Source organism: Thunnus thynnus, chromosome 7 (genome assembly GCF_963924715.1).
Source record: "Thunnus thynnus chromosome 7, fThuThy2.1, whole genome shotgun sequence".
Classification (NCBI taxonomy): Eukaryota; Metazoa; Chordata; class Actinopteri; order Scombriformes; family Scombridae; genus Thunnus; species Thunnus thynnus.
Genome location: NC_089523.1, coordinates 33,240,013 through 33,266,132, shown reverse-complemented (window position 1 = coordinate 33,266,132; position 26,120 = coordinate 33,240,013). Strand labels below are relative to the sequence as shown.

Here is a 26,120-nt window from a genome sequence, read left to right as displayed (position 1 = left end):
GTCATCCTGCTGATTACTGCTATGTGTCGTTCTGGAGTCACATGATCAAACCACAGATCTGCTGGTTTAATTTCAATTTAAGAATCTTTCTGTGTCTGTTGCAGCCTCAAGCGTTTCCACAGCAACGAGTGAGAAAGGCTGACGTCTATACAGCTTTGCAGCATCGTAACTTGACCCGATGATGGCGAGCACCTCACAGTACGTACCAACTGAGCACAAAACACCCAAATCTGAACTGCTTTTCACCAAAAGTCTCAATAAAATCAGGACTGTCGCTCAATAAACCAGATACCAGGAGGCTCTGTGGCGCAACGGACAGCGTGTTGGACTTCTAGTTAACGAGAGGAGGCATTCAAAGGTTGTGGGTTCGAGTCCCACCAGAGTCGATCTTTAAATCCTTACACACCTTAAAAATACTCACATTAGTATGAAGATGTGTTTGCTGCTTTGTGATCATTCAAACGTTATAAACCTACCTGTGAAGCAGCAACACACACGTTACCTGCTGCTGCTCTGTAATCTGGTCACATGATGATGATTACAAGCCACGGGCCAAACGTTTAAGCAGTTTCATCATCTCAGCCAATCACCTCGTGGCTCACCTGGTCGGCCCTGTCATTACTTGTCTCTGTGGTAACCGTGGTAACCAAATAGCTGTCTGGTTTACAAGGTGACGTCAGGTTACATTAAATGAGTCACTATGATGCTGCTGTCTTATATCAACATGTTGAAGTGGGTTCACAGCATCATGTGTTGCTCATTGGCTCTGTGGCGCAACGGACTTCTAGTAATAATAAGACGTGATTCAAAAGTTTTGATTCCCACCCAGAGTCATCTTTTATTTTAATAGAATTTATTATTATTCCTTTATCACATATCACATATTGCTTACATCCATGTTTACTAGCTCGCTGTCTTCTTCTTCTCTGCTATTGTTGGTGCATTTCTGCATTACAGCCTCCTGAAGAACATGTATCATGTCACTAAAACAAGACCCACTCATAGAAGAACTGCTCCGTGGTGCTACTAGAGGACAGAAACCTTTATGTTTAAGTGCCGGTTGACATCCATAACATTTGACTCTGTTGGGACTCGAACCCACAACCTTTAAATCAGAGAGAAGCTGACTGTAATGACGGCAATGGTGATTATTTAACAACAACTCCCATGATCCCACGCTAATTTACGATGTCATCAAAGTCCGTCTTTTGTTATTGTTTTGATTGTGAGACCCCCTAACGGCAGAAATGACATATTGTGCGTGCAAAAAGATCCCCAGAAAAGCCCCAAAAAATGCTGCGGGTGTGAATTACCCTTCATTTTCTCACACTGTAAGACCAGTGTCTTTATGTGTGTGTGTGTGTGTGTGTGTGTGTGTGTGTGTGTGTGTGTGTGTGTGCTCTCTGTATTGTGTAAAATCACTTGTGGTTTCATGACGGGCACTGCTGCAGGGGTCAGACTGTGTATGTGTGTGTGTGTAACTGTTGGCAGTATTGTGTGGGTGTATTCATTTGTGTGAGTGTGTGATGATGTGTTGGTGTGACGGTGTATGTGTGTTACCCCCCCAAGGCTGAAACTGTAGACATGAATAAAGATAACGATGAACTCACGGGTTCATAAACTGTTAGTCTGTGTGACTTTCTAACATACACACACTTCACACACAGCGGTGAGAAGAGATTACTCTGGAGGGGCTGACTCAACAAAACCTACCCAATGCATAGAGTCATTTTCACACACACACACACACACACACACACGTGCGCAGCAGTTAACATGCCTATGTTATAAGACCATTGCCAGGAAGCAGAAGTTGTGCTGGCATGTCTGTAAGGAATGTCAGCTCACACTCACACACACCAACACATCACGCTAACCTCTTTTCTAATGATCTGTTATTGATCTGTTATCTATCTGTCATGTGATTATCTCACATTTTTGCAGTAAGTGACAGATGGTTTTATTCAGTGATGTAAGCTGAAGACTTTTCCTACATAAGAAATCACAAATATCTTCTAACACACTGTGATATTTCTATTTACATTATATTATTATTACATTATTACATATTTGTATTTCTGTCTCCAGTTGTGTTAAGTGAAACTATATTTGATTCGTAAACAGGAGGAGTGGATCTATGTGAACCTATGCATAGATGCACCAAATATGATGTCACCTACATTCATCATGAGACACACCCTTAAACCTGTTTTTGATATTATTAAAAAAAACAACCTACAACTCCTCTGGCAGTTTTTCTCACTTGATGCATCGTTAGAAGCACAAACACTAAAACGGTGCTCCAGAACAATCTTCATCATTTTAGCATCTGATTAAGATTTAGCTTTAGCTTTTACACACATTATCATTCAGCTTTTATTTGTTGATTAAAAAAAATACATATTAAAAATATCAATATGAACAAAATACTGAAGTTCAGGTGCATTTTCCAACAGACAGCAGCTCTTTACTGTTATGATTAACCTGCAAATTGTTGCATAAAAATACATGAAAATGCAGTGAGCAGAAAGTCTCTCTAGAAGTCTGCAGAAAGTCTCTTTAGAGGTCTGCAGAAAGTCTCTAGAAGTCTGCAGAAAGTCTCTTTAGAGGTCTGCAGAAAGTCTCTAGAAGTCTGCAGAAAGTTTCTCTAGAAGTCTGCAGAAAGTTTCTCTAGAAGTCTGCAGAAAGTTTCTAGAAGTCTGCAGAAAGTTTCTCTAGAAGTCTGCAGAAAATCTCTTTAGAGGTCTGCAGAAAGTCTCTTTAGAGGTCTGCAGAAAGTCTCTAGAAGTCTGCAGAGAGTTTCTCTAGAAGTCTGCAGAAAGTTTCTCTAGAAGTGTGCAGAAAGTTTCTCTAGAGGTCTGCAAAGTCTCTCTAGAAGTCTGCAGAGAGTTTCTCTAGAAGTCTGCAGAATGTTTCTCTAGAAGCCTGCAGAAAGTCTCTCTAGAAGTCTGCAGAAAGGCAGCACCTACAGACTTCCCAGGAATGCATCTGTTAAAGGTGCCCGGTTTTCTTGTAAACAAACAAAAGTTATATTTACATTCAGTGTTACTCTGTAAAACCAACATGTATATCCTTGAAGTCTAACAGACATGTCAAATTTGTTTCCTTCTGCATAAAACATTTGCAAAGCTGATTTTAAAACTTTGAGTCGTGCATTGTTTACATCTGTGTTCACTTGTTACTGATTTAACAAAAACACTCCTGACAACTGCTGGACTCCGTAAAGTGAATGGAACACTTCAGAGTTCGGTCTGATCTTTTTTAAAAACATTTCTTATGAAATAAACTCCTCAGACGTCCTCACGAACCAATCCAATCGCTGGAATAAAACATTGGCATCGTACGTTTCTGCAAACCACTGTTATGTTGAATCTCTATGATTCAATCTCTACATTTCACTGTTGATCGCATTTTAAGCTTTTCACGTGTCATTTAATGCCACATTTAATGGCTGCTATCAGTTGAATAATTAAATTTATGATGTGACAACGCAGTGGTTAAGGTCTGGTTAGGTTTAGGCATGAAAAACCACTTGGTTAATGTTGGGGGAAGAGCAGCATGGTTTGGGTTAAAATACCCGGTTTTGTCGGTTGAAACAGGAAGTGAGCAGTGGTCTTGAACAGTGGTCTTTGCTGCTTTGCAACTTTCTGCCATGCAACATATCTTTTATCCGACCACACGACCCGCCTCCTCCTAACATGAGAGTGAGCCTGAGATAGATGTCATCTGAACTGCGTCACTTTCCCCCTATGATAGGTATTGTAGAAATGTCGATATGATTAAACGTGTTGAAACGTAGATTCATGGTTTGCAGAAAAACGTACAACAATGCCAACATTTTATTGTGGCGACTGGGGCTGCATGAACCCAGAGACCTTCACACTCACACACACTCACAGTGTCACACAGTGTAATTACAGTCTGGTCCATTCCTGACATTCATGCTGGTTCACAGCTGATTGCTGTTGAACAGACCAAGATGGCTGCCAGAACCACAAATCCCCGACACTCCTCCTTCTCTTTGCTTCTTTCTCTGCTTTTCTTTTATTTTTAGTTTTATTTCACTTTGTTTTATTTTTTTCTTCCTCATCTCCTTTTCTTTTCTCTTTCCTTTCATTTCTGCATCTTCTTTCTTCCTCTTTCCTTGTTTTCTCTGGTTTTTCCCCTTCATCATCTCTCTTCTTCATCTTGTTCTTCACCTTCTCGTCTCTTCTGTCCTGTATCCTCCTCTCCTCTCATCTTTTCCTCCCGTTTCTTCTTTTCATTCCTTCAGAAAGACTCTGTCTTTTTTCCCCAAGCTTCTCTTCATCCTTTTACCTTTCCCTCATCCAGTCTTCACTTCTCTTTTCATCTCTTCTTCTTTTTTTCTTTCTTCTCCTCTTTCTTCTCCATCTTTCATCTCTTCTATCTTCCTCTTCTTTCTGTAATCTCTTCTCCAATCTTTTGTCTTCCCTCCGTGTGTTTGTGCTCCTCTTTTCACATTTACTCTCCTCTCTCCTGTTCTGTCGTCTTTTTCTCTGCTGTCTTTTCTCACTTCTCATCCTCCTCTTCCTCTCTCCTGTGACCTTTCTTTCTTTCTTTCCTCAGTTTTTCTTTAAAAACCACTCAGACTGACTCTCTCTCTCTCTCCCCTGAAAATTGATTCTTTCTCTTCAGTTGCCATTTTCTTAAGTGTCTATCTGTCTCTCTTGGCTGAGGCGTTGCTTGTGGTGTTGAGGTTCTCTCGTCCGGTCGAGGTCCAGAGACCACAACGCAACCGACATCTAGGTCACACACACACACACACACACACACACACACACACACACACACACACACACACACACTCTCTCTGTGAGTCTGTAATCAGCAGCGAGGTTGGAAAGCCTCTCCTCCTCTCTTCTACTAATTAAAGACCACGACCAACGATCTGAGCAGAAATTAGATTTAATGAACAAAATCTGCAGCTTCACCAACAAATATGAGACAAACACTCTGCTGGAGTTCTGTACGGAGAGAAAAGATGATTATTATTGATTATTATTGATTAAACAACATGTGGTGAGCTGTAGGTGACTCCAAAGAGCTTTCTCCACAGAAATAAACACATTTGTTTTTGTTACTTTTTAGCCATTTTTTGTATTAATTACATAATTATAATATTTAGAAGACAGTAGAGAGGGAACGGAGGAGACATGGACATTATGTGTTCCTTGTGTTCAATACTATTAGCTTTGACAATAATGTGACCTCAATATTCACATCAATAAGCTGATTTGATTTTGATTTTATGAAGATGTGGTATTCTGGCCTGTTTTGGCACATTTTTTATAAACACTGAGTCTATTTTAAACATATCTGTGACATTTTATTCACCAAAAGTTGTTTAGATTTCTCTAAATCCATCTTTCCTTACAGCCTAGATTCCTCTCTGTCCTCCAGCAGGCTGTTTCTGAAGCTATTTACATAAATCTGCATTATTAACGAGCTCCTACTCTGATTGGCTGGAGGTGTGGCCCCTACCTTCACCTCCAGCCAATCAGAATAGGAGTTAATGAAAGCAGCAGCATGTTTACCTGCAGTAATGTTTGCAGCTGGAGATGTAAGATCCTGTTTAAGTTTCCTCAAAAAGTCAAATGTAGCCAGACGTCGCTAGCTTAGCTTTAGCACAGATATATTATATTCCTTTATCTGAGGAACAGAAAGAAACCATGTTTTAAAACTTCATCCACAGATTGAAGATAAAACAGTAGAAAATCCTGCAGCTGAGTCTCATTCAGCAGACAGTTGGCTGTAAAATGTGTCAAACAAACACACAACTACTCACCGATAACGGAGGGAAGATTGCCTCCAAAAATGAATTTCAATCATTCCTGATGTGAGTTTCCATCCTTTGGAAGACTGTAAAGACTTTTATCTGCTGAACATCCAGCAACACTTCCAGTGTTCTGCTTTGCTCGTCAGTCGGCTGTGATGCAAACTGTGACTACAGAAGTTACGTAAACACACAACTGCAGATTTGATTTGACTTTCTGGTGTGACGCAGTAACAAGTTTCTCCTCAACACTGCTCGCTGTTGAGCGTCAAATTTTAAAAATTCAAATAACTTAAAAAGAGCGAGGAGATAGAACTGAGTGATTTTACAGCACAGGAGGCCTCAACATCACCCTGATCCATCCCAAAGATCAGTTTTCTTGTTTTTCACAATCCTTTAACACACAGTAAAAACACTGTCAGGGAACAGAGCCTACAGAAAATGCAGCTTTCTCAAATGTAAATGTTATTTATAGACAGTTTGTTTACTGTAATTTTCTCTTTCTCTGTCTTTTTGCCTCCAGCTTCCAACGTGTCTGTCCAGCTTTTAAAAGCCACCTGCAGCCTTTAACACTTTCTCTCTTCCTGCTTTAAAACAACAAACACATCCAGCTCCAGCTGATGACCTCTGACCTATAGCTTCCTCCTCATGTGTTTGTCGTCTCTCTCTCTCTCTCGTACATAAACACAGTCACATGCACACATCCTAACACACACAGGTCTGGAGGTTTGGGTGCGTCGTGCTGCCACGCTGCCGTCGGTTTCTCAGATAGCCTGTAATGAGACAGTAAGCAGAGCCAAGATGGCTGCCACTGTGTCATTAGCAGTGGAAATGTGGTTGGTTATTAGAGATGGAATATCAATATGTTCTCTGGTGACTTCATGCGAGGCTGTTAGCTGATCCAGCACACAGGAAGCAGCCGAGACGTGAAACCCTGAGACGAAGATTCTCTCTCAATTCATCAGGATTTAAAAAGAAGAAGAAGAAGAAGAAGGTCTCAGGGACTTCTGATGGGGGTGAAGTCTGTTGTTTAGTCACATTTTAGCATCTACGCTGCAGGAGGCTGCAGACGAGGACTGAGATTGTCTTTCAGGGGCGACCTGGAGCCCTTGTGGTTACCGTGTAACCCCAATAACTCTGATTCAAATCCAGATGGGAACCTTTTTGCACGTCATCCCCTCTTTCTCTTTTTTTACAGCTGGGTTGAAAATGTGGTGAAAAAGGTAAGACAAACTTTCCAACTTTCACCTCCACATCACTGTACAGGGTTCATACATCCATCCTGTTGCTTAACCGAGATCATTGTGATGCTAACTGAGATCTGAGTCCAGAGGATATGATGTGTATGATTGACGTGATGTGTGATATACGTCTATGAAAAGTGTCGTGTGTGTAACTGTATGTTTGATCTGTGTGTCCGCCTCTTGTAAGCTGACACTAATGTTATATCTTATCGTATATAAAACGTATGGAGTCAAAGCTGTTTGGCCTTTTTCAGTCTGTGTTCATGTCTGTTCTTGTGTTCTGTTGAGACATCGCTCACAACCCGACTGCTTTCTGGGATACTTGGCTATCTCAAGTCCACACAGTTCAGCTCCTGATGTGTCCTCAATAAAAGAAGAAGAAGAACTCTTCTGGACATTTGGACTGAAGTTGGCCAGACGCAGACTTAGAATAGTAGTAAAGTGAAGCTTCATGTTTTTACTAATAGCTGCTCTACACTGCTGTTCCTTATTGCGGGTTTGAGTCCCACCAGTCGAGCTTTATAGGTAGTATGAAAGCTTAGTGCTGATCATACTGATCATACTGCAATCACACTTCCAATTTACTAGAAGTGTTTATACACCTACAAGATAATATATTGGTGTTGTGGCTGTTTGCCACAATGATGTCTGAACAAAAACTGTTATGAATTGACTTTTATTCTATTTTAAGCCACATTTTTATGATTTTATGATGAACTTTCTTTCTTGGTGGTTTTTCACTATATCTTTTAACCAGATGAAGGATTTTAGCCATCGGTCTTCTGGGTCTTTAGGTTAGAAACTGGGCAAACCTTAGCAGCAGCTTAGCTAACGCTGTTAGCTGTGATAGCTGAACAGCGTCAGAGAAACACTGATTTTTTACGTGAAACTGTTTTGCAGCGTTTTCACCTGTTTTCATCCCTGTGTACGTTTGTTTTGGAGAGGAGGAGACCTCTGCAGATAATTCTGCTGCCGGTAGAAACCTGCTGAACATCTGGATCTGAAGTTATCAGAGAAACAAGCTGAGCAAACGTTAGCAGCAGTTAAGCTAACTCCGTTAGCTGCACCAGCTGAACAGCATCAGAGAAATACTGATTTTTTTAACATGAAACTGCTTTATTCCGTGTTTTCACCTGTTTTAATCACCGGGTCTGTTTGTTATGAGAGAACCTGAAGAACCTGGTTGTTTAACAATGAAGACAACAACTCCCATGATCCCATGACAACAACTTCACACCGTCATCACACTCTGTCTTTTGTTATTGTTTTGGTTTAAAGACCCCTAGCGGCTGAAATTACATATTGTACGTTTGAGTCAAATGCTTCATGTACATCATCATTTATTCAATTAGTTTGTTTATACTTTAATATCTCAGACAAGAATAAAGACGAATTCCAAAATTCTGAAAGTAAAGTGCTTTCATTCATGTTAATTTTTTACGTGCAAACTGAAAACATGAATAAAAAAGGTGGGTCACCTGGTTTGTGATGTCAGAGAGAAGCGGTTTCAATATGTAAAATGGATTATTTCTTAGAAATAAAACTTTTTGTGTCTCTCTTTCAGTATAAAGAGGGAAAAAATGTCAGTATGTGACTCAAACAGCCATTAACTGTTTGACATATGGTACAAATATCCCACAGTATGAAGTCAACTACATTCACATATGCATTAGATGGTACTTCCAACTGCAGATGGATGTTTCTGGACACATGAGGCTCTGTGGCGCAATGGACAGCGCATTGGACTTCTAGCCAAAAACACTCAGGAAGTGATTCAAAGGTTGTGGGTTCGAGTCCCACCAGAGTCAGGTTTTTACTACTTTTACTCCTCCGATAACGATAAACACCTTTCTTTTAATGATATTTCAAGAATTTTTTTTGAATTTTTTGGTGTTTCAACTGGGTGCTTTTTATGCTCAGGTTGAGAATGTGAATAAATCAGGTGGATGGAAACAGACTTTAAAGTGACTTTATCCTGGTGACGGAGAGGTTTTTTTTTTTTTGAGGTTTCAGATCCAGTGTTTCAGAATTTAAAGCCGCCATCCTTTTCCTTTTGTTTGACGACGACCTTCCGACCTTCTGCTAAGGAGGCTCTAGGGTTTGGACAACACACACACACACACACACACACATATGCACACACACGTAGCGTTTGGAGGGTAATTGTCGAGAGGAAAGTGAGTTGTGGAATGTCTGAGTTTGGAATAACACTGTCAGGAACGGTGCCAGTTCACCAACACTGTTTACCCTGTGTGCCCCTCTGTGTGTGTGTGTGTGTGTGTGTCTATATTTTTTAGTGTTCACACTTACTTACATCTACTTGTTTGTGTATGCATTCCATGAGTGTGTGTGTGTGTGTGTGTGTGTGTGTGTGTTTACCTCAGGTTGTGTTTGCCCAGTATAAAGCTCTGACTGGTCCAGGCTGGTAAATTGGTTGCTTGGAAGGAACAGATGTGGTCAAGAATGTCTCTCTTTTTTTTTTTTTTTTTCTCACTCAGTGTGTGTGTGTGTGTGTGTGTGTGTGTGTGTGTGTGTGTGTAGGTATCCAGGTGTATGACAGTGTTGAGATACAGGTGGATATAAATGGGTTTTTTTTAATTTTTGTTTTATAAATATTTAGACATCCAAGTAAATGCTAAAATTATACATCAAGGTAATTAAAAACCAAACCCAAAATTACTACTTTGGTAACGTGAAGGGAAGTTTATGGTCATGATTACAATATTAACCATGTGATTAAAGGAAAACTCTTGTTTATTTCCCATAAATGTGTCTATTATGGCTTTATGTGGGTCGTGTTCACTTTGCTCTCACCAGCTCTGTTATAGAGATTCAAGCCTCCTACAGCTTTCTAAATAAATATGATCGTCTCTGAGTCTGAGCAAAAGTAAACACAGAAACTAGCCGTCTGTAGCAGCCATTACTGCTAACTGCATAGAGATCTACATCTGGCTAACCGAACCACCCTCAATATTCATCCGCACACGCAGCGGTTTGTTTACATGTGTGAGTTTGCCCTGATATACGTAATTTGGCTTCAGTCCTCGTTTCCTCCAAATCTCTCTATAACGGAGCTGAGAGTATAAAGTTACCATGACACATAGAGGCACAAAGGCCACGTTTATGAGAAATACATCAGGTTAAATTAGATCAAATGAACCAGAGCTCCCTTTTCCTTATTTCCAACTACAGGTTATACAAAAACATCAGGTTTCAGTAAATTTGAATCTCCCTCTCAGGTTAGGGGACAATCGTGGTCATGGTTTGATTGTCGGTTGGAAACAGGAAGTGAACAGTGATTTCTCATGATCCACCATAGACCCATTTTTGTCTTTTTTATGGGGGGACAGGCGATCTTTAGCAACAGTATGTGTCACATAGAGGTGGTGATACATCATCTGAAAGCTGATGCAGCTCAGCACTGTGTGTCAAGTTGTTTTAGTCATAAATCTGTAATAAACATTGTGTTTTTTTGGCGATTGGATGACGAGCACTTCTGTTCTGTGGAAATTACTCATCAACCTCCTTATGTAAATATACCCAGGAAAGCCAAACATCCAACTTTCAAAAAATTGGTCTCACACAATAAAATGGCTACTTTGGGGTCTAACATCATCACACATGAATATAATTGGGTTCATTGAATCCACAAGAGTCTCAGCTTTCCAGTCAGACCCCATTTATGAATTCCAAGACTGTTTAAGGACCCCAGTATGCAGATATATTCAAATACACCATTTTTTTTTAGAAAAGCTGCATGGGATTATCATAAAGTGGGCCTGTCTGTAAAGGGGAGACTGGTGGGTACCCAAACAACCCATTTACATTCAGATAGCTTGAGGTGAGAGGTCAGGGGACCCCTTTGAAAGTGGTCATGCCAGTTTTCCCTCATTAAAGTTTAGTCTAAATGTGGAGTATTTTAGAGCTCGTTGACAGACATGGTTGGTACCAATGGATGCTTCAGGCTGTCTGGTGTCATATTAATCCAGTATCTTCAGAATCTGGTAGCTTTAAAACTGAGGAGCCTCTGAAAGACATTAATGTGACGCAGACGCCCCCGTCGGTCTCTGCGGAGTAGAAAGTTCAATATTTCCTTCTGAAATGTCGTGAAGTGGAAGTATAAAGTAGCATCACATGGAAATACTCGAGTTTTTGAGTACTTGGTTACTTTCCACCGCTGGTTACACCTGTACTTGCTGCATACAGAGGTGTCCACATACTTCTGTTTCTCTCCACAAAGACACACTGCACCCAATTTGTCCTGAATCAGCTGAAAGGGAAATAAACTCTGCTGAATGACACTGCGGACAGTTTATGAAACTCTCAGTAAAACAGGGTAAACCTCAGATGGTTATAAAGAACATTCCAGCGTGAAACTGTTTCTTAGAAAGTGTTTTGTTCTCTTGTAAACAGCTGGACGGTTGTCAGAAGTTTTCTGCAGACTCTCTCTCTCTCTCTCTCTCTCTCTCTCTTTCTCTCTCTCTCTCTGTGATGGGTTTTGGACCTCCCTCTCTCCCCCTCTCTCCCCTCCTCCCCCTCCCTCTCCTCCCTCTCCTCCCTCCCTCCTTTGCTCCAGCAGACGGGGTCGAGCTGACTCTCCGCCGCACGGAGCTCATCTCCAAACCACCAGATCACATCTTACACCGGGAAACGGACTTTCTTTACACTCTAAAACTTTTATTTTCCTTTTCCTAATCTTTTGTTTTTTTAATTGTTATTATTATTCTTGAAGCGGATACAGGGTTTACATGAAGATCCTGTCGGACAGATGCTGGATGGATTCTTTTTGCTTTTGGTGCGTAAAACTTGGCCAAGTAGGTTAGTGGACGAACCGGAGGACTGACAAGAAAAAAGTTTTTGGAAATACTGAGCGTGTGTGTGCGTGCGTGAGAGGGAGAGAGAGAGAGGGAGAGAGAGAGAGAGAGAGAGAGAGAGAGAGAGAGAGAGAGAAAGAGAGAGAGAGAGAGAAAGTCATTGAGATCTCGGGGAGTGTTTGATTCAATGCGTCCGGAGCTGCCGGTTAAACAGCAGGAACACCGGAGAAAGACGGAGAGAGAGAGAAGGAGGAAAGGAGTTGAGATCAGCGGGGTGTGCAGAGACTCACCGGCTGCTGGACGTACATGTCTCCTCTCCCCACCGGCACCGAGGTAAACTCACGTTTTACTCTCATTTACCGGAACATTTGTCCTTATTTGTGTTTTGCAGTTCTACTGAGATGAGACAGATGTGACAGAGATGCAGCAGTAGGATTAGAGAGAAAAGAAAAACATGAAAAATACGTAGAAAAAGCAAATAAGAGTTCACAGATCAGCTGACATACACAACAGGGAAAAGAAAAGAAAAGTTTCACAGTAATCGATCAAAGTATTGATCATTTGAAAGATTTTCTCTCCTGGATGTCTTTCTGATCGAGGCATGTATGCGCGTGCGTGCTTCTTGTCCAATTTTAGAGGCTTGTAACGGTTGCGTGTGCTTGTGTGCGCGTGCACGTGTGTCTTGGAAACGTGTAAATGAGTGTGTGTGTCACATTTTTGCGCAAGACAAGTGTGTTGTCCTCACTCCGTCTCACGCATACATGCAGTATGTTATTACTAATATTTTCCATGCTTATATCCATGTCTTATGATGCTGACCTTCTGACCTTTCCTCAGCTTACAAAATGTCCACTTGGACACAAGATCAAAGTTAATAAATAACTCACAGATTGTCCTGAAACGTCCCCGATCACATTTGAACTCCCTGCAAGGATGAACTCTTTTGATTTTAATGACCTCGTGACCTTTTTTCCTCTACAGAGACCACAAACAAGCAGCTAAAACCATCATCTTGTTCTGTCCAGCTCTGTAGTTTTTTCGGGAGGCTGTAGTTGACATACTAACCTGCAGGTGGCGATAGCGGGACTACAGTCAGTCGTGAGTTTTGAAACCCAGAACTGATGTCTGGATTGAGGGACTGCTCAGTCATCTGTTTTAAAACTACTGAATGAAACAATATGTTGATCCTCTTTTATAGTCTCTCACTCATTCCTCATTGAATGCAGTTTTAATGATCAGTCACACTGATGTCTTTAAATCTAGAAGGAAGAGCCAGAGGAATGACATGAATCTGATCTGGATATAATATCACCCTCTCGTCCTGTTTTCTCTCTGTTTCTTTGCGTCTCATCCCAAAAAAACCCCCCACAAAAATATGTGATGTCAGCTCAGAGGAGAGAGACAGAAAGACACCTAGATGTGAGAACTGACTGATTGTAATAGATTCAGACGTTGATTTGGTTCTAAGTCCCGATAAATGCCAACAAACGCACCATCTCCTCCTGTTTGTCTGATAAAAATAGAGCCCAGCTGTTTGAGGAAATAACTGAGCCTTTTATAAACTTGAAACGATATATTTGTGAGCTATTTTTTTTTTTTAAAGATTTACGACAGACTGCCACATTGTTGGTTTGGCTCTGCACATGAGATCTGTTGTCAGTAAGACAAACGTAGAATAACAGCAGATTTATCTTTTAGTGTAAAACTTTTTATTTTGAACAGGTTGTTGTTTCTTGTCCTGACAGACAAAACAAAACTGTGTGTTTTTGGCTTCATTTAAGTTAAATCCTGAATCTCACAACATCTGGTTGCTCATAGGAACTGATCCCATTTACACAAGTAAACAGAGCGTCAGTGAAGGCACCGTCAGTACAGACAGATGTACTTGAACACATCATCCCATAAAAATCATGCTGTCAGCTGAAGGAATTTCCTTACACTGAGAAAAACTCTTCACTGACAGGAGGTGATGCTTTTTTTTTTTTTTTTTTTTATAAATGTAGCGGTGCGTTCAGGTTCTTTCTTAAGACTGGGACAAATACATTTTGTCCGCTTGGCCTAGATGACTGTTTTCTTTAAAGTGCACAGAGAGTTCTGAGCTGTCAGACTCTCGGACGTTTCCCTGTTTCACACACGGAGTGGAAATCTGTTCCCAGACGTGCAGTGACTAATCACTTTGTTCCTAAACACACACACGCACCACTTAACTAGAGGGTGTGTGTGTGTGTGTGTGTGTGTGTGTCTTGGCTTTAAACTGAGAGTGTATGAAGGCCGAATGGTAGGGGATTGCATCGCTGAGTGTCGGCCAATAAGGTCCTTCGATTACTGTCTAAGAAAAACACTAATGGAAATATAATTATGCGTGTGTGTGTGTGTGTGTGTGTGTGTGTGTGTGTGTGTGTGTTGGCAGGCAGCTGACAGTTAAGTCCTTCAGAGCATCGATCTGCTTAATAACAGTCTCAGTCAAGAACCCACACACACACGTCACCATTTAAACTGGACTGGATTAAAGGCCAGATTAACCTCCTATGGGCCCCTGTTGACCTCTACTATACATGGTAGCACCTTAAATGATTAAATGATTAGATGATTAGTCAATTAAGATGTTTTTTTTAAGCAAAAATGCCAAAAAAAATCTTGTTCTCACATGTGAATATTTGCTAGTTTTCCAGTTTTTAATGATAGTGAACTCAACATCTTTGTGTTTGTGACACTGAACAATCAATGGATGATTAAAAACAATAATTACAGTCCTCCTATGATGGAATAATATAACCTGTCCCTTAGTTTGATTAAACACAGAGTCCCTCTTCAAGACCAGGACCACATGATGGAGGACGGAGGACTCGTCAGACTTCACTACTGCACATTTAGATCTAATTTGAGCTTAATCAGATTACGTAGACCGGTTTTTCTCTGTTGTGTAATTCACCAGCAGGATGTTGGATCGATCAGCTTGTTTGAAGTGCAGGTGTGTAGACGGGACTCAGATGGTCTGTGGAGCAATGGATAGATAGCAACGGCCTTCAGAAGAGGTTGAAAGGTTGTAAGTTCATTTAAGATTTGACAAAAGTAAGAAGCAAATATAATCTGGGATTATGAGAAGGTGTCGTCCTCTAAAGTATCTTTGTATCTTTACAACTTATCTTCACTTCACTGTGGAGCTGAGTGGAAACAGACAATCAAAGATGAACTTTATACCACGCATCGTATTTGTTTAAAACCAGAATCCATTGTTTTAAACAAAGAATATTTAATAAAAGAGACAAAAAAAATCACAGCTCTGAGTTCAGACTGCAGAAAAGAACTGGACTGACGGGAGATGAAGGAGGGATGGAGGGATGTAGAGGAGGATTCAGAGACAGTTTGTCAGAATAATAAATAGGAAGCAGAATTTTCAACACAGACTGAGTTTGTTTGGAGACACTGAAGCCTCTTCCTCCTCCTCCTCCTCCTCCTCCTCCTCCTCCTCCTCCTCTTTCTCTTTCTCTTCCACTCCTCCTCTCTTCTCTCCCTCCATCAGTCAACACAAGCTCTCCTTTTAGCTGCTAATAGACTATTTCCGTTCACTTTCCTCTGTCGCTTTGTCTCTTCCCTGGTTTCCTTCGTCGTCGTCCTCTTCGGTTTGCTTTCACGGCTGCAAACTCAAGTGGGATGAAAAAGGTGACAAAATCTAAAACTGAAGCAAAACTAAAGGAAATGTGCACAAATTGAACAAATAATGAAACATTCTGGTACTTATGCACAGAGGATAACTCATTGGACTCCTGGCTGGTCAGCTCGACAGATGAGATTCAAAGGTTGTGGGTTCGAGTCCTGCAAGAGTGAAAGTTTAGAGATCAGTGTTGAAGAGTAGCAATAAACCTTAAAGCTGCAGAGTTTCAGGTTGAATTTTTCCACTTACTGTCAGCTTTGCAAGTGACCAAATGTTTTCCAATCTTATACAGTTAATTGTTTTTTGTGTGTGTGTGTTACGACCAGCATCAACACATCAAGCAAGAAACGTATGAAATCATACAGATGAGAAGTGTTGGACGATGAATCGGTTTAAAGCTTGTTTGAGTTCCACCAGAGTTGAAATCTAAAGACTTTTCCTCACTGACAAAAAGCAGCAGTGAAGCTTTAAACTGTAGGATTCCAGGTTGAATTAATACCTTCATGCCAGAATAATCAGCTTTGTCTTCACGTTAATGTTTTAGGTCATAAAATATGACACGTCTGTTTTCTTTGGGAAGCGAGCAAACATGTCAAGCAGGATGAGGATGATTGCTGCTACATATAGAAGCTCTGTAGTCAATTCAATTTTGCAGAACATTAAACACATTACTTTATTTGATTTGACCCCGTTGACCTCGAGCTCATTCACATCTTGAAGTAAAGAAAAGCTTAAAACATCAACAGAGAATGAAACAGGAATACAAGACATTGATGTGTTCCTTCAAGGACCAGTTTCCAGTCAGTCCCTCTATACAACAACACATCGGTATCCAGCTCATATCAACCCAACTCATGCCACAAAGTCTGCCTGAAACTTGGGTGTCATGATCGATGGCCGACTAATCTTTAAGGTTCATGTGACCTCAGTCGGTCGGTCGTGTCGGTTTGTCCTGAACAACATCAGGATGATCAGATCCTTCCTGTCTGAGCCTGCAGCACAACTAACCTGGTCCAGGTTCTCGTAATCTCACTGACTACTGCAGCTCCTTACTGGCAGGCCTCAATGCATGTACGTTCAAATCTCTGCAGATGACCTCCAACATGGCGGCGCGTCTGGTCTTCAACCAGCCCAAAACAGCGCCTGTCACCCCACTGTTCATCTCCCTCCACTGGTTCCCAGTTGCTGCTCGCATCAAATTAAAAATCCTGACACTCGCTAACAAAACAGCAACTAAAATAGCTCCTGCTTACCTGAACTGCTCACTACCTACTTACTACGCTCTGCCAATGAAAGACACCTGCTACCTCAACAGGACCCTAAATCACTAGCTAGACTCTTCTGCTCTGTAGTTACCAAACTCTGTTCGATCCACGGAGTCCTTCTAAATCTCTAAGAAAAGACTAAAGACGAGGCTCTTTCACCAACTCTTCTGCACTTGATGGACTGAAAAAAACGCTGCTTCTTTGCTCTGTATACATTCCCTCTGTGCACCACCTGTTGGCACCTACATCCTATCAGACTCTTAGCTTTATGTTACTTACTCGTATTGTTCTCTCCCGACTAGATCTCTGCTTTTGTGTCGCTTCGGATCAAATCGTCTGCTAAATTGTAAAAAAACACCTATAAGAATTCAGAAGGGTCTGTTTCGGTAGAGAGCAGCTCTGAAACCTGCAGCCGTCTTGATGCTGTGAGGTCGTCACTACTGATGTCGCCATGAAATCACAGCGAGTTGTGATCAAGAGGGACAAAAAAATGTGTGCACACGCCTGCTTCCTCTCAAATTATGATTTTTTTCTCTACGTAGAGAAGTTTCTGTAGAATAATATGAGATCAGATTACAGATGATTAATTCTTAGTTTTGTACTCTATACATGTGTGAGTCTCTGTGGCTCAATGGACTTCAAGTTAAACATTACAGAAGTGATTCGAATCCCACCAGAGTCGATCTTTATGGAGTCATGAGAACACTGAATTTCCTTACTTGTATAATTAAACCCTTCAGGCCAATTTGAACCACACATAAATCACTTATAACATAATTAAGTGCATTACAAATGTCCTGAATGTACCTGAAGGCTTCTTACTCTAAACAAGGAGCCATTGATTTCACAGGCGAACAGAAATCAAACGCACCTCAGCAATCTGAAGCATTTTGGAGGCAGATTTAATATCCAAGCGGGATAATTATGGGATGCGGGAGGATCGTTTCCCCGGGGACCAGCGTTTGTCGTTTATAATAATTAGTCCGACAATTTAGTATCGTCTGAGGTTAGACAGAGGCTCTACTGTGACGTACAGCGTGTGTGTGTGTGTGTGTGTGTGTAGTCGTAGCCCAGGCGACACATGTATACCGCAGTGTTTCCGACCTCAGAGCAGCGCAGTAAACAACATAAACAACACACACACACACATAGAATCTGGATACATGCAGACTGGAGAGAGAGGGAGAGATGGAGGTATGTTCAGTTAGATATGTTCCCAAATCTGTGTTTTAATGAACACACTAATTCTCATTAATGAGAACAAAAGAAATACAGAAAACGAGACATTATGTGGTTGACATGAGGCTCTGTGGTGCAGAAACACACAGGAGAAGAGATTCAAAGGTTGTGGTTTCGTGTCCCACCAGAGTCAAACTCTATGGTTGTAATGTTGCCTTAGTAATAACAACAGACAATAATTGTCAAACCTTATTTTTCTAAATATTACAGAATGGCTGAATTAATTCATTTTTTGTAACTTTGGTCTGTTCAGGGAAGTTGTTGCAGAGCAGAAACACAGCGGAGAATACTGAGACGACGTCTACATGAAGCCGCTAAATCCCCCAAAAACGTCCAAAACAGGAGATTTAGCTCGTTTCTGCAAAACCTCTGCCCACATTAAAATGCAAAAGTTTTCCTCTTACTGGGCATGTGCGGAGGACAGATGAGCAAGTCAGCCACAGGACACCAGTGAAGAAGACTTGGTATGTTATGTCTGTTTCCGTGGCGGCTGATTCCAACAGTTTGAGCAGAGAAAGGTGGTAGATAACTACGTTTAACTACGAACAAACTGTCAGAGTAGACAATAAAGAGAACAACACTCGCACATAGACTGTAAAAAATACGGACGTAGTCACCGTGACGTCACCCACAGACTGTCGATTTGAAGCCTCGAGTGTAACGATTTGACCGTCGCCATCTTGGATTTGGCCGTCGCCATGTTTGATTTCTGGAGCCAGAAGTGACCGTATTTGGACAAGAGGGTTGCGCTGACCATTGTGCTAGCTGCCAGCTCTGTTAGCACGGTGCATTTACAGTCTATGGTTAACAGTGATCATGCTAATGCTAATGCTAATATTCGCTAGTGAAAAACAAGCCTAAAACCGTAAAAAAACAAAATGTACACACCGGAAAAACTGATCATCCGACTCATTGATGGGTTTTCTATTAAAACTAAACGCTGAACAAGACTTTTTTTAGGCGATCACAATGTTACAATTAACTTTAGTGAACTGAAAACACGCTGTGAAATAGCAGCAGCTATGCCTATACGCAATGGCTACGTTACATAAGCAACGTTGTTGCCGTGGTAGCGCCTTGTCAATTACAACGTAGGCACGCCTTAAAGCATACGCTGCTTTATCGTCAAATTTAAATGAAATGGGACCATAATTTACAAAATGAACATCATGCTGTATTGAAGAAGACTTGAAACTATTAATTGAGATCATAAACTCATTAGGAAACAGTTTACTGAGGTAATAAATCAAGAGAGAAGTTGGGTCATTTCCTCATAGACTTCCATACAATCAGACTTCTTATTGCAGCCAGTGGAGTCGCCCCCTGCTGGCCGTTAGATAGAATGCAGGTTTTTGACACTTCCGCATTGGCTTAATTTTTCAGCCTCAGAGGTCGGCACTTGCATGAAGCCGTCCGCCATTGTTGTTGTTGTGTTCCTTCTTCTTCCTCCTCCAATGAAACGCAGCGCTACTGCCAACATCTGTTCTGTCAGTGATGTGACAGCGTTTCTACACAGCTCCGTTATACACTGTAACGCCAAGCCAGCATTTTCACATTTACACAATCTGGAGGCCGTTTGGGAAAAACTCAGTTTTGTAGAGGAGAGAAACGCCCTTTTAGTCTGGACGGAGGAACAAAACGGAGAGAAGAAGATGTGTTTACCAGATGTGCTCGCTTTAAGTGTGGACACGGTCACAGAGACAAAGATGAAGACAAAGCAGAAATATGAGGTCAGATCACAGACAGGTTTTTATTTGTGAGGCTCTGTGGCACAATGGATAGCGCGTTGGACTTCTAGTGAAACACGGAAGAAGTGATTCAAAGGTTGTGGGTTCGAGTCCCACCAGAGTCGAACTTTATAGGCGGAAAGCTGACTTGGTAATAAAAAGAGACAATGCTGGTCTGTCATGATCTAACTTCAGGTACGGGTGTGTCTGTGCTCCCAGGTGGATGAGATGACTGAACGTTAGTTTATTGGGAACATTAAACTGTTCAGTGAAGTTCTGATGAAGAAAAAAACAGCAAGATAGAAGCATATTTGAGAGCCTTTTAAAAGTGCTGTATAAATAAAATAAATACATTTATTATTAAGATGAGATCAGATGAGAGAGTAAGCGGCTCTGTGGTGCGATGGACAGCAAGTTGGACTTCTAGCATAAGACTTAAAGGTTCAAAGGTTGTTGGTTCGAGTCCCACCGCAGTCATGCACCAACACTTCAGGCCTAGACACTCAGTGATTACAGCAGACCTTACCGTTGGAGACCTTCCCCCATTTCCAACTGCAACTTAACACTATAACCTTAACCTCCAGACATACTTATAAGACATATAATGTTCTCCACTTTGTCTGATATGGTTTTTGCACCAAAAAAGTTCAATCTACTCATTGAAATCCTTAAAACACCATGTCCTCCTTCTCCCTCATTAAAAATCCAGTCTCTGAATCTGTAAATAATAACATTTATATATAAATATTATATAAGTTTTGACACCAGATGTTTTCTCCTTCACTGTAGAGTTCATTCTCAGTCTTTGTGTACTGGAGGCTTCAAGTTTCCACATCACACTTGTGTCAGTTAAATACCGGACCACGATTGGCTCTAAACAAGTTTAATAGAACGAAAATTATAGAAAATTATAGAAAATCGTCACACTGATCGTTTAAATTACTTTCTTTGTTGGTCATCAGTAGTTTTTTTATTCAGCAGCGTCATCGTTGAGATCAGAGAGCGACAATAGAAACAGTGTTCTAATGAATTCATTGTGTTTTTGGTTTGAACCAGGTGTGTGTGTGGTTGGAGTCAGGTTCACGTGTGTGTGTGTGTGTTTGACACCCTCAGCTGTCTCTCCGTACATTCCCATCATGAATTACTGCTCCCTCCACCTCTCCATCATTCCTGTCTTCCCATAAAAACTCGATGTCTTTGTCATTTTCTTTCCACTAATGTCAAACACACGCAGGCACGTACACACATCTCTAACAGCAGAGTGTGTTATTAGTCACACACAGAAGCCATAAATACATACAGTACAGGGAATTTCCAAACATGCTGAGTCTGTGTAGTTTTACGGTCCTTTTCTCTGCAGCAGCCGACGACAGATTTACAGAGTTTCACCTCGACGGTTGGACGGTCCGCTGAGAGGACTCTGTTTCCCACCATACGAGAAGGACAATAGAACAGAATAAAATAGAACACAACAGAAAAAAAGGTCACAGTTCCAATCTGTATTTAGTCTCTGCATCGTGGTGTATTTCTATGTTTTGTAATGCTTGTTTTGAAGGATAATTCTGGTTTATTTGAAGGTCTATCTGGGTCTTGTTTTCATAGCTTTGCCCATCATTGTTTTTTATGAGTGATACTGTATTAACCCCAGTGGTGGAAAGTAACTAAGTACATTTACTCACGTACTGTTTTGAGGTTTTTGTACTTTACTTGAGTATTTCCATGTGATGCTACTTTCTACATTTCAGAGGGAAATATTGTACTTTCTACTCCACTACATTTATTTGACAGCTTTAGTTACTTTTCAGATGAAGATTTGACACAATGGATAATATAACAAGCTTTTAAAATACAACACATTGTTAAAGATGAAACCAGTGGTTTCCAACCTTTTTGGCATCTTAAATAAAGCGGTGTGTAGTCGGGGTCACATTTAAGATGTGTTTTGGTAATTTAGCAGTGTTAGTGTTCTGTTTATGTCTGTGCAGTTGGATTTTTTTTAACTCTCACTGCTGAGACATCACGTTGCCTATAAAGCTCGACTCTGGTGGGACTCGAACCCACAACCTTTGAATCACTTCTCTTGTGCTTGACTAGAAGTCCAACGCGCTATCCATTGCGCCACAGAGCCTCTTAGTTGCGGCTGTTTATGGTGCAAAATGGAAGACGGCTCATGTTGACCCTGTTTATGACTTGAGCCATCCAAATTTTGGAACCAAACAAGATGCTTTTCCAGATTAAATATTTTATTTTTGATCCTTCTGGAGCTCTCACCAACATCTAAAACATCTCCATTTTTGCCATCAGTCTTCAGCAGGCTGCTTTCTTACATCACTGACTACACTGCACTTTATCACCGTTCCAGTGATTCTGATAGTCAGTAGTTTATCTCTGGTGGGACTCAAACCCACAACCTTCAAATTACTTCTCGTGTGTTTTTCTAGACGTTCAGTGTGCTGTCCATTGCATTAATTATATTCCCTGCAGTAACAGCGGTGGAAACTAACTAAGTATAGATACTCAAGTGATGTACTTCAGTACAATTTTGAGGTACTTGTTAGGTTGGTTTTATTGTCTCTCTTGATCCATTATCTCATTTACAAGAGTTTACAAGTGGTTGTTATTTCAATGTTTCATAGTGATGTTTACACATTCTGGAGGCCATTTGGGAAAAGCTCCATTTTCAGGGGAGAACAACCATGGATGTGTAATAAGAGCTAGATAAGAGGGCGCTGCCGCTCAGCCTTGCAGCCAGTTTTTCCCAGTGGTCACTCGCGGTACTGCAGCGAAAAATCCTCCTGCAGCTCAAAAAGCATTTTCCCCAAAGACCACCACTGTAAAAGAAACGTCTGTAAAACTGTTGACTGTTTCTATTATGAATTTTTGATCCATTTTATATTTGTAAAATCCCATATCATCACAATGTAAAGTCTATGGGTTGAACGGGAACTCGTGGGCGGGGCCAGCGGGGGAAACACTACTGCGCACATCGCGGAAGCAAATCCGGAAGCTAGAAACTTTTTTGGCGTATGCGCCAGGCGAGCAGTTCTTATTGGACTGAATGGGCGCCATTTTTGGCTCGGTATCCAGCTCTTATAATACATCCATGAGACCCATTTTAGTCTGGACGGAAGAACAAAACGGAGAGAAGAAGATGTGTTTACCAGATGTGCTCGCTCAGCGCGCACACGGTCACAGAGACAAAGATGAAGACGAACCAGCGAGATGAAGTCAGATCACAGGCAATAAAGACTTTGTGAGGCTCTGTGGCGCAATGGATAGCGCGTTGGACTTCTAGCAAAACACAGGAGAAGTGATTCAAAGGTTGTGGGTTCGAGTCCCACCAGAGTCGAACATTATAGGTGAAAAGCTGAACTTAGTGGTGAGAAGAGACGATGATGATCTAACTTCAGGAACGGGTGAATGACATGACTCAACATCAGTGATTGGCTTAGACACTTTTACCAAATGTTTTTTGTTCAAACTAGCAAGATAGAAGCGTATTTGAGTGACTGAAGCTACGTTTATGCATCGTTTTGAGGTCGGAGGGGGGACGTCGGGCTTCACATCCTGAGTTCTGTGTGAGTTCAGGTTTAGACAATAAAAAGCTTTGGTTAAAGTCAGTGAAAGATGGCGGTTTCACTTAAATGTTAATAAACTCTCGGTGGTTCAGTGTTCAAGCCACTGCAGACCTTTTCTGTATTAAACAGAGACCATGATCTTTCTCTTAACCTCAACCACATGCTGCCAGAGTATAAACATAACCATAAAAAAGTTTAATTATGCTGTAGCCACATCCAGCTATTTTACTGGAAGATTAGATATTTTAGTGGAAAAAACCCCATCAAAAAACACGTCACTGAGCATTTTACTGATATGCTTCAGTATCAACATTTGCTCTTTATGTTGAGAGAAAACCTTTTGCAATGTAGTCGCATATGAAAGTAATTTCTAGGAGACAGCGTTGCTACTGAACACACGAGGACAAAGCTGACAAACACCCATATTGTCAAAGTAACTGCGATCAGTAACTGTACTGTAATTACTGAATATCAGATTATAATCCCTTAAATGACGTCATACTGAAGAAATAATCACATTACTGCAAGTTAATGCCGGTTAAACCAGTTATTATTGATTTGTGTCAGCACTCTGTAGCCTCACTAGCTGTAAAATTAAAAATGAATCAACTATTTTGACAGTCGAATAATCATTTCATTTGTTTTTTAAGCAAAAATTTTAAAAAACTTTTTGGTTCCAGCTTCTTAAATGTGACAGTTTGCTGTTTTATCTTCATCATATATGACAGTGAACTGAATATCTGAATCACTGTGGATGCATTTCATAGATTAAACCATTAATGGACCATTAAGTCCAGAAAACATCAGTAACGTTTGACTTTGACGAGCAGATTTCACATCAGCGAAAAAAAAAAAAAAGTAAAATATGTTTTTTTGTCCTGTTTGCACCTGTTGAACTTTAATCGACTTAAAATTACTGAAAACAAAAAAAACAGCAGATGACAGATGACAGATTTAGCTGTGTGCTAACAGGTCAGAGGTCAGAGGTCAGAGTCTGACTCCGACTCAGACTTTGTGTTCCATATTTCCCTCCGGAGCCGTTTCACAACACTATTTTTACATCATTCTTCTTCTGTTACATAAACTGTGATCCTATCTGTTGCACTGATGTGGAAAATCTTTTTCATCCTGTTCCAGTAGAATCAGATATATTAGTTTAGATGTTAAATAGAGTCTGCAAACACAAACTAAACCACATATTTGGTTTGTTCTGTCAGAAAACCTAATAATAATTTCTTAAAAAAAGCTACAAGACTAAATCAACAATGAGAACAGAAATAGTAACACAGTAATAATATACGTAACACAATCTGACAATGCAGCTCGCGACATCAAGATTTTCACTTAAAAGGAAGAAATTCTGTCCTTCAATTAACGTCTTTTTGTTTTCCAGGGACTCAAACACTGTAAATGTTCCTTTAAAATGTTTTTTTAAATTTTTTTATTACATTGTTATTTAAATGTAAACATATTTTTATGGGAGCGTTTGACAGTGTTGTGAATTTTTATCTGGTTTCAGCTCTTGGACGTGAAAGATGTCCAACTTAAACCAAACATTGTGTTCAATGTTGTGCTTGTAAAAACATTTTTCAGTCCGATAACCAAATATTTTATTGAGTATATTATCAGATGTTCCAGTCGTAATAATATTTAATGTTGTTGTCAGTGTTACATCGTTAAATGAGGCTATATTTATGCTCTCAGGTCAGAGAGTCTGTCTTTTTGTTCACAAATTTGAATCATCTTCACTGTTTTTCAGGTATCACATGTTATAAAATATGTAATTTGTAATATCTGAAACATACAAATTCACCAGCAGATGACTTTTAATCTGTCTGTTGCACAATTGTTTTATTATTTTTAGACTATAATATAAAAACAGCACCGTCGAACAGTAAAACATTACAGTAATATAAGATATGTACATGAACGGTGGGGGCGGCAGGGGGATGTTACGGGGTCAGGGGTCAGTAGGCATGTCAGCAACGGGACATTCGTAAACACTGGTTATGTTTCTCATCATCAGTTTCTTACACTGGCAGAATAAGAGAAACATACTCGCCATTGTCACGACGTGCTTGATTCAGGAGCCTTAAACTCCGTCTACGATGGCGCCACTGTCACTTTTTCTGCTGTGATGTCAGAATTAACTAAATATTAACCTACTGGAGTGTTGCCGTGTTTATTGTTTACATTACGCAGTACGAAAGTTCTATTTATATCTTTAGTTCTCTGCTGTGCCCTCTAGTGGAATCCTCCATTAACACGCTAAGCACATTAGCAAGAACGCAGCCGGTTGTCTACGCGAACACGTGGTTAAAAAGCAAGTATATCTCCAGCCTTAGCTGGCTTGCTAACGTTAGCCACATGTAGCCTTTAGCTAGAATGACCTGACGCTGGTTTAGTTCAGAGTTCAGGTGTGTGTGAGTGGTGCGGCTGATGTCGGGACTTCTGCGGTGCTGCGTGCATCACTGATGCTACGCTAACGCTAGCTGTCGGACGGTCAGTTAACCCTTCCGAACTGTTTCCTGCCTGTTTGTTAAACCGCAAACGTCTCATTTTCTGTTTCTAGACGTGTTAAACACAAAAGATGCATCGTGTGACTGTGGAGGATTCTCACGTAGCTGACGGATGAGTAACGAGTCAAATAATGTAATTACTTTTACAATAAGTGAGGAGCAATCAGTAATTAATGACGATTTTCAGGTGATACGCAGTGCAATATGGTTTCATGTGTAATACTGACTGATAGCGATTGTATTTATTATACTTAATTTATTTGGATATCTAATTTATGGACATTA

At 40.6% G+C, this 26,120-nt stretch overlaps 1 protein-coding gene and 5 non-coding genes across 12 annotated transcripts in view; 5 read left to right on the top strand and 1 right to left on the bottom strand.

Moving 5' to 3' along the window:
* Window positions 1-297: 297 nt before the first annotated feature.
* Window positions 298-386, top strand: trnar-ucu (transfer RNA arginine (anticodon UCU)). The gene is given in 2 exon segments: window positions 298-334; window positions 351-386. It is a non-coding gene; the product is annotated as a tRNA-Arg (tRNA).
* Window positions 387-8,752: 8,366 nt separating this feature from the next.
* Window positions 8,753-8,846, top strand: trnar-ucu (transfer RNA arginine (anticodon UCU)). Its single transcript has 2 exons — window positions 8,753-8,789; window positions 8,811-8,846. It is a non-coding gene; the product is annotated as a tRNA-Arg (tRNA).
* Window positions 8,847-11,615: 2,769 nt separating this feature from the next.
* plekhg2 (pleckstrin homology domain containing, family G (with RhoGef domain) member 2) overlaps window positions 11,616-26,120 on the top strand; it is a 126,159-nt gene continuing 111,654 nt past the window's right edge. For all 7 annotated transcript variants that reach the window (XM_067595578.1, XM_067595577.1, XM_067595576.1 and 4 more), the window contains exon 1: window positions 11,616-12,185. The gene's annotated coding sequence lies outside the window, so the exon portion shown is untranslated. The remainder of the gene's footprint in view (window positions 12,186-26,120) is intronic.
* trnar-ucu (transfer RNA arginine (anticodon UCU)) lies at window positions 19,772-19,863 on the top strand. The gene is given in 2 exon segments: window positions 19,772-19,808; window positions 19,828-19,863. It is a non-coding gene; the product is annotated as a tRNA-Arg (tRNA).
* trnar-ucu (transfer RNA arginine (anticodon UCU)) lies at window positions 21,775-21,866 on the bottom strand. Its single transcript is given in 2 exon segments — window positions 21,775-21,810; window positions 21,830-21,866. It is a non-coding gene; the product is annotated as a tRNA-Arg (tRNA).
* On the top strand, window positions 22,996-23,087 carry trnar-ucu (transfer RNA arginine (anticodon UCU)). Its single transcript is given in 2 exon segments — window positions 22,996-23,032; window positions 23,052-23,087. It is a non-coding gene; the product is annotated as a tRNA-Arg (tRNA).